This window comes from Lycium barbarum, chromosome 6 (genome assembly GCF_019175385.1).
Source record: "Lycium barbarum isolate Lr01 chromosome 6, ASM1917538v2, whole genome shotgun sequence".
Taxonomy (NCBI): domain Eukaryota; kingdom Viridiplantae; phylum Streptophyta; class Magnoliopsida; order Solanales; family Solanaceae; genus Lycium; species Lycium barbarum.
The window spans coordinates 35903200-35912257 of NC_083342.1; positions in this window are offsets into that span (position 1 = coordinate 35903200).

Sequence of the window (9058 nt, forward strand, 5' to 3'; positions counted from 1 at the left end):
CGGTGGCCTAGACTGACCAGAACCTCTACTCACCTGCGGACCGGATGCTCTGGAACTCTGGCCGGCCCCAGACGAACCTGCGTCATCAAAACGTCTGCCGGCGAACTGCGTACCCCGGCCTGACGGAGGAAGAGACCTACCGGACGGCTGCTGAGACCATCCGCCTCGGAAATCTCCAGAATATCCCGCGGATCTGGCCCTTTTGGGCGGCCTCCTCTCGCGATCTCTGCTGGGCTGATCTGCTCGATGGCGGTCCTCCATCCCTTGGGCATAAGCCTGTAATCGAGCGATATCCATATCTGTCTGCGCCGCCATCGCCATACAGGCATCAACTAGGTAATCATCCAGCCCCATCACATACCGGTGCATTCTGTCCTCCATATCGGCCACGATAGTAGGGGCATATCGGGCTAGGGAATCAAACTCTAGATTATACTCCCGGATACTCCTGCCTCTTTGCTTTAGCTACAAAAACCTGTCAACTCTCACCCGTCACAGCTCCGGAGGGAGAAAGTGGCGAAGGAAAGCGGCCACAAATTCATCCCAGGTAGCTGGGGGAGCACCCTCACCCCTGGACAGCTCCCAGGACTCATACCAATTAGCTGCCACATCACGTAATCTGTGTGAGGCTAGCTCCACGGACTCGGTCTCCGTAGCCCAGACCAGTCTTAATGAGCGCCTCATCCCCCTAATGAAGTCATGGGGGTCCTCCTCGGGCTTGGACCCGAAAAACTCTGGGGGACCGCACGTCAGAAAATCACGAACTCTCTGGCTATCGCGCCTGTCATCGTCATCATCACCTCTCCGCCCGCGTCCGCGAGCCTGTCCGGCCACTATCGTCGTCAGCAGCTGCACGGCCTCCCTCAAAGTCCTATTCTCAGTCTCTGGCTGGGGAGCTGGGGCTTCCGGGTCTAAGGGTGGAGCTGCTTCCGGCCCCTCCGGTAGTGGTACAGTAGACCCCTCTGACTGGGGCACAACGTCGGGCATGGTCTGGGGTGGGCTCTGGTAACCCTCTGGGCCCGGCTAGTCTTGTTATATCCCGTGTTTTCACACGTTTGGAAAAATTCGATAAATATTGGATTCTTGAGATATAAGGTTAAATTTGATAGTTTGTTGAACATAAGAGTTATGTATGAATGAATATTGTCGTGGAAGTGTGGGATAAGGCTAAGGGCAAAACGTGGAATTTCAGAAATTGGTTTCGGGAATTGCAAAAATAAAATTTGTAGCCATTTGGGCTTGCAAAAATAAGAAGCACAATGAGGCCCATTTCTTGACAAGGGTGGTCGGCCAACATGGCCCAAACCCATGCCTTTAAGATATTTCCCATGTGCTAATTAGTGAATATTAGTCTTTATCTCTTAAGAAGGTTCAAGAGAAAAATAAGACAAGGAAAGAAAAACAAGAACAAGAGCAACACTAGAGACCATTTCGGGTTTGGCATAGAAAAATTACCCCCTCCAAATCTTGCCTCCAAAATTATTTTCTTGTTGGAATCCTACTAATTCTAGGTCCCTTCTCAACTTGGTGTAGTTGGTTTGGAAGAAAGAGGTCTTGTTCCTTCAAGTTGACCTTATATTCAAGTGAAGAAGATTGAGTAAAAAGGTAAGAATTTATCCCTTATTATTGTGTTATGAAGTCTTGTTTGTGTTGTAGTATGTAGAAATGAGTTGATTGTGTGAAGAAATGGAAGTTTGCAAAGTGGGTGTGTGTTATAGCTATATGGCCGTGAGTATGTATATGTTGTATAGCCACAATGTATAGAATTCATGTTATATCTTAGTTGTGGTTGTGTGAAATGCATATAGGAATTGAAAGTTGCATGAATTTAGTTGATGTTGATAGAAGGGCATATGGCCGTGTACTATGTTGAAGTTGGAATGGAATGGATTAAGTTTGTTTAGTATGTTAGTTGTGTTATTGAGATTCTTGTAATGTAAATGAAGTTAGAATGATAAAAGTTTGTATCGAAATGGAATATGGAAGCTTATGTCGTTTTAGTACGATTTTACGACATTATGAAAATGAAGTTATTAGGTTGCTAATTATGACAAGTATTGATGAACTTGGAAGAAGGAAACATGTTATGAATACGTATGCCAAAGATTAGGAGTTTTGGATAAATTATGACTTTGGCGGAAAGTTGTATATTATGTATATCGAGTGTATAACTTAAGGAAAATGATATGAAATGTCTCTAAATCTATATTGTGATGATCTTGAGTGATAATGGATGTGAAATCAATGATGTTAGTTTGAAAGTTTGGGTTAGAATGAAGGTTATGTCAACTTGTGAGAAAAATGACTAGTTGAAGGATAATTGTGTTTTTAATGTTCTTTGTTGATGTTGATGTTGTTGTTTGGGTTGTTGTTGATTGATTTGGCCGAGTTGAATTCTCGGGGGTGCTATATGTATAGGGGAAGTGCTGCCGAAATTTCGGTAGACAAATAAGAGTTGAATTGAATTTGTAGCATCTATAACTTACAATTGGTAAATGTGACCATTTGCAGATTTTCGACGAAACGGAGAGTGAGCTTGGATAGGCTTAAAAAGCTCAAAAGGTATGTAAAGCTACCCCGATCCTTCTTTTGGCATGTCTAAGTGTTTTAGGATCGGATTCGGGCCTCAAAAGACCTTCTTGGCCATCGGAATCCGCAAGAGAAAATCTCAGTTTTTCCTTCAGTAGAATTGAACCATTTTGATATGCTTTTCCTGAAATTATGCAAACTTTCTCTAAACTCCTTGAAAAGCTATAGAATGTCCGTAGAACCTTTATAGGTGATCCCATAAGCTTAAAGGGCGTAATTTGAGCCCACCGCCTTGCTTGTTCCGAGGTGGGCCCGCTATTCCCGGTTTTGCCCTTAATGTACTAAAGTCTCCTTTTCGAACGATTTTTGAAAGAAACGTTTCGACTACCCTTTTAATTACCTAACGAATATGGTTTTAGATATTCTATTAAGTCTGATAAATTATTTTGACACTCGAAACGACTTCAGGAAGGTTATGCTTCTGTAATTTATTATGATGTCCGAAATGCTTTTATTATGATCCCGTCCGACTTCATTGGATGTGTTTGTCATTAATATGCCTCATCGAGTCTCTGAAAATATTTATGATATTTTGACTGCATTTAGTTTCTCACTACTCTATTCGTGGATGCCCCAATGATTCCCACACTGAGCCCGGGCCAGGATATGTTGTCAAGCGTAATCCCCTGTATTGTTCGCCGTGCCTCGATGTGAGGGGGCAGGTATACACGAACATGGGTTTGTGGAGTATGTTGTGCCAGGTACGTTTGTTCTGATATGATTTACTATGGCCATCTGATATGACATATTATGTTACGGGGTTATGCCCTTATTCTGATTTTTCTGTGTTGTGGCACCAGCGTCGGGAGGGTGGCCACGTTCTGTCTGCCGAGTCCCTTGGCAGGGGCCGGATTTGATATGACATATGTTTTTGTACACACTCTGCATGTTTTGAAAATATGTGTTTGATACTTTGGATTTTCTGCTTACTTTCTGTACGTTCTGTACCGGTTATGATCTTGTTTCTGTAATTCAGGCTTTGCATATTCAGTACATATTTCGTACTGACCCCCTTTCCTCGGGGGCTGCGTTTTCATGCCGCGCAGGTACCGACGACAGGTTTGCTAATCCGTCCGCTTAGGATCTCCTTCTGCTATTTTTGGAGCGCTCTTTTATTCAGATCCATCTTTTGGTATAGTCTGTCACTTCTATATATGTATATTCTCGTTCATGGGTACGGCGGGGCCCTGTCCCGTCATATGATTCTGTCGGTCTGTTTAGAGGTCTGTGGACATGTTTGTGGGTTGGGATCTTTCTGTACAGTTGTGTGTATATGTTGTGTTTGGGGCGATCCCATTCGCCGCGGCGGCCGGTCCGCATATATTTAAATATCACTCTGTTGGCCCTGTGTGGCCTTTGTTGGTATTTTCTGCGTGCAGGTTATATGAGATAGTCCTTAAAACAAAGGAATCTCTGCCGAAATTTTTCTGGAAACTATCTAAATTGGAAATAAAGCCTTGTCGGCTTCTGCTATATATAAAGTTATATGTACTAGAATGTGTTTGAGTGCCCAGATCGGGCACTAGTCACGGCCTACGGGGTTGGGTCGTGACATGTCTCCCCGGTCTCTGGCACCGCCTTGCCCTTCTGGGCGGCCGTCGCCTTCTTTGGAGGCATCGCTGAAAACATAACATTTCGTCAGAAAGAGAAACATCCTGATAGTACAGCTCTAACGCACGATCTAAGATCCAATGAAAGGGTAACATCCTGAATGTCCTGTAGCCTCCTGTTTATAAATGTGGTGCACAACACACCGATAAACAAGACTCTACTAGACACGGCCTGTAGACATTCCGAGGACAAACCGCTCTGATACCACTTTTGTCACGACCCAACCCCGTGGCCACGACTGGTGTCCTAACCGGGCACCCATACGAATCTACCTGACAGAGTTAGCGTACTAACCAACTAATTAAATTAGACATATACAAGTTCATACGGATATAGCATACATCGCACAAAACATATTTATATACATAGACTTATACAGAAGTCGTTGAGGCTATCATGGCAAGCAGGGTCACTTAAGTCGCAATCTCACACGTACCTACCAGACCAGTGACAACCCACAACCCACAAACATGTCTACAGGCCTCTAACAGACATAACAGAATCAGATGACGGGACAGGGCCCCGTCGTACCCCACATAAACATATGTACAGAATATACAACAGAAAAAGGTATATACCAAAAGTATAAGCTCCGGATCAAAAGGGAGCACTCCAAACCGCAGAACGGAGATCCTACACTGGTGGCGTATCACGCGGTGCGTCTGTACCTGCGGGCATGTAGCGCAGCCCCCGAAGAACAGGGGGTCAGTACGGAAAATGTACCGAGTATGTAAAGCCGAAATGTAACAACAATAATCATAATCTGAATCAGAAATACAAAAATATAACGGATGAACTCGAACCCGAAACCAAAGCAGAGCTACAGAGTGTACGGACAGATTCACAGAATATATATATATCGTATGCACGGGGCATAGCCGACAGAACCGTAATATGAATCAGAGGAACAGAGTATAGCTGACAGAATCATAACACAGATCAGGAGTGCAGAATGTGACTAACCAAATTCGAAATCTGAGTTAGATGTACAATATGTGACAGACTGAATCATAGTCCGAACCAGACGTACGGAAATGCATCAGACAGAGTCATGATCCAAATCAGATTTCCAGAAGTGTGACAGACAGAATCATATTCCAGATCAGACATACAGAACTGTAACAGACAGAATCATGCATGTAGAGTCATAAGCATATACATACATATCAGATCCCGGCCGTTTTATAAGGGACGCAGTAACAGATCCCGGCCCTCTTAGTACGGGACGCGGTGGACAGACAGATCAGATCATATGCCATCCTGGCCGCCATCCCCATACAAACACATTATCAAATCATATACAGATGTAAACAGAACCTGGCCCGCACACCGAGGGACGCGGTGAACAATGCAGTGGAATGTGCACGAGTAACAGAACCTGGCCCGGGCGCAGTGAAGGAAGCATTGAGGCATCCACGAACAGATTAATGAGAAACCATATGCATACAGACTCAATGAAACGGAAATAGTCCAGATGATAGGTCAAATCGAATAATCGGACAAAATCCATAGTAGATACGCATAAATGTTATTTGGAATGGTACGACAGATTATATCAAAATAAAATGTCTAGAACCGCTCCAGACGTCAGAATATATTATGAGACTCATAACGATAGCCATAACGCTTGTCATATAGCGGACAAAATAATAACCAAGAGTTACCTGTGGGTTTCGGACAGAAATGGGTTAATCGGAACCATACAGAAAATGCCAATGTTTCGTGGGCCCACCTTGGGCCGAGCCGAGTGGACATACATGAAATTATGGATCATAAGTAATATGGAGTCGTTCATGAGAGTTTTAGGGCATTCCGGCTCCATTAGCAAACGTTGCACACTTATAGGTCAATTTGGCGGCAATTTAGAGGAAACTAGTTCAATCTCACTGAAAGATTTAGAGCCAATTTCAATGTCGAATTTCGAGGAACAGGGCCGTTTCTGAGGCTCGCGTCTGAGCCTATTACATTTAGAACATGCCTAAGAAAGAAGGAAAAGACTTTACATACCTTGGTTGCGTCCTACGCTCGTCCAAACTCGATTCCAGTTTCGCCCAAAGACTGCAAATGGTCACATTTACCAGTTACTATTCATGAGACTTAAAATTTCTAACCTTAACCAACGCTTGCCTACCGAAATTTCGGCAGCACATCCCCTATAAATGCGACACCCCGAGAATACAACTCGGCTCAGAATAACAACAATCAACCCAACAACAATACCAACAACAACTACAAAACGCAATAAGGCATAACTAGTCCTCCTTCCAACCTAGTGTAACAACTCTCATTTCCAATCTCACATTTCCAACCCAATCTCAATATTTTCATATTCACTACTAATCAATATCGTTACAATGTCATTTGGAAGCATTTCATATCATTTCTACAATATATACAAACGATATACAAAAATATACAAAATTTCCACCAACACCATAATTCACCTAAACTTCCAAATCACATTATTTTCCTTCCAAGCTTACTAACAACAATCATATTTCACATTTAAAACCTTAATCCCATACTCATATAAAATCATGAAAAATTAATATAATTTCTCATAATTACATGCAAGCACTTCCAATGTCAATCCAAGTCATTAAACCTTTATTTGCATCACAAAGGTCACAACGACACAACTAACAAACTAAATGAACTTGAATTCATTTTTTCCTCCACACCAACATGGCTCACGGCCAACACATCATTTACACACACACACACGCCCTGCACACACACACCATCCTTCCATGATTCTCATCTAATTCTAATTATTATAACACATACACTTATTCCATAACACAAAATATAGAATTCATACCTTTTCTTTAAATTCCAACTTTCCGCAAACGTGGTTCTTTCGCCAAACTAATTATACCACATTGAAAAGCGTCTTGAGCTTGTTACTAATTCAAGAAGAACAAGGTTTTTGGACCCAAGATGATGCACACAAAATATTTTTCTTCCTCCTTCTCTCTTGGCCGTGAGGCCTTCTTCTTTTTTCCTCTCAATTTCTTTTTGTGTTCTTGAAGTTTCTAGTGAAGATGACTCATATATGGTCCTTTATTATAATTTTGCACATGGAAATTAATAAAATTCCATGGGCTTGGACCTCAAAATGGTCGGCCACCCCCTCTAAAATTGGGCCACATTTTTCTTTCCATTTTGTGAGCCCAATTCATTAAAATTCTTATTTTGTAATTCCCGGAACAAATTTCCAAAATTCCAATTTTTGCCCTTGGTCTCCTTCCATATTTTCTACATCAATATTTTCCATGCACAACTTATGTATGTATTGAACCAAATCAAAATATAGCCTTGTCTTTAGCTTGTCACAATTATTTCAAACAAATTTTCAAATATGCAAAATTGCGGGATATAACATCCTCCCCCCCTTTAGAACATTCGTCCTCAAATGTTCAATTGACCTCAGGGGGTCTCGTGACACTTCGGGGAGGTTCCTTTCTTTCCTTCAAAATCCTTCTCAACGTTACAATTGCCATCAATATCTTTCACCTCTTGTCATACTCCTCGGATGCTTACAACGTTATCGTATTCTTACGTCATATCAAACAAATTCATAATTAGAGCCAGACGTACAGAAGCATATCGGACAGATTCATAATCAGGGTTAGATGTACTGAACTATGGCGGACATATCCGTAGTCGGAGTCAGACGTGTGGAATTATATCAGACAGATTCGTGGTCAGAGTCAGACATATAGAGATGTATCAGACAGATTTGTGATCAGAGTCGGACGTACAGAGGCATAATCAGAGTCAGACGTACAGAGGCGTATCAGACGGAAATATAATCAGATCCAGAAGTACAGAGGCATAACAGACAGAGCTTCATCAAAACCAGAGGCGTAGAAGTATGGCATACAGAATAATGGTCAGAGTTAAATCACCTTCATTAATGCCTTCCATGTATTACAACATTTGTTACTGGAACCCACTTCTTAATTAATATGGTCACCAGATAAAAATCATACACATACATATACGTTTACTACTATCCTACTTGCAAACGTTTCCAACCGTTATTCAAACTCGCTCTGATTCCCGGGCGATATTGCGTTTCACCCATAGGTCTGCTTCGCTCTGCGCGACCCCTATAAGGGTACTGGCTATTCCACCTACTCTCTCTTCCGTTTGGTTACCCCCAAAGTTCCCATTTATCTTTTATAGCAACATTTACGAAAATTGGGTATACTTCCCAGGGGGGTCACCCATCGCAGAATTGCTCTGGTTCCAGCACGCTTAACTTCGAAACTTTCACATGTTTTGGTGCGTTATTGCTAATATAATTGCGTCGACTACTCCACACGACCTTTGTCACGTAGTTTAGAGCAGATCGGAGTCTTAATAAATTTTCGAAAACTTTTCGTAGCGGGTCCCACCCCAGTTTAACCCATGCAATGACCATATCGCCCTTCTAAATTCTTAATATTTATTTTCATCTGTACGTATAACCATCTTAGACGGTTCTATTGGTTTGGATTTTATCTTACTTTTGCCAACACCCAGAAGGAGAAAATCGCGTAATACAATAGAGTACAGATCTATCAATACACATATTTCTCAAGAAAAAGATTAACAGTATACCTGGGTCTGCACTCGGGGACGCTCCTGGGTCCTGCCGGCCGGTCAAAGCATACACGCGGTTCAAGGGACCGCCGGAACTGGAAGCTCCTCCACGACCTCTGCCACGACTCGCTGGTGCCGGCATATCTCGCCCCGTGGGGCGCATAGCTACTGAAGGAGAAGATGAGCCGGCAACTGACCCAGTAGGTTGGGCTAAACCTAAACCGCCCTTGTACGGGCACTCCCTCACCATATGATCTGGACTGCCACA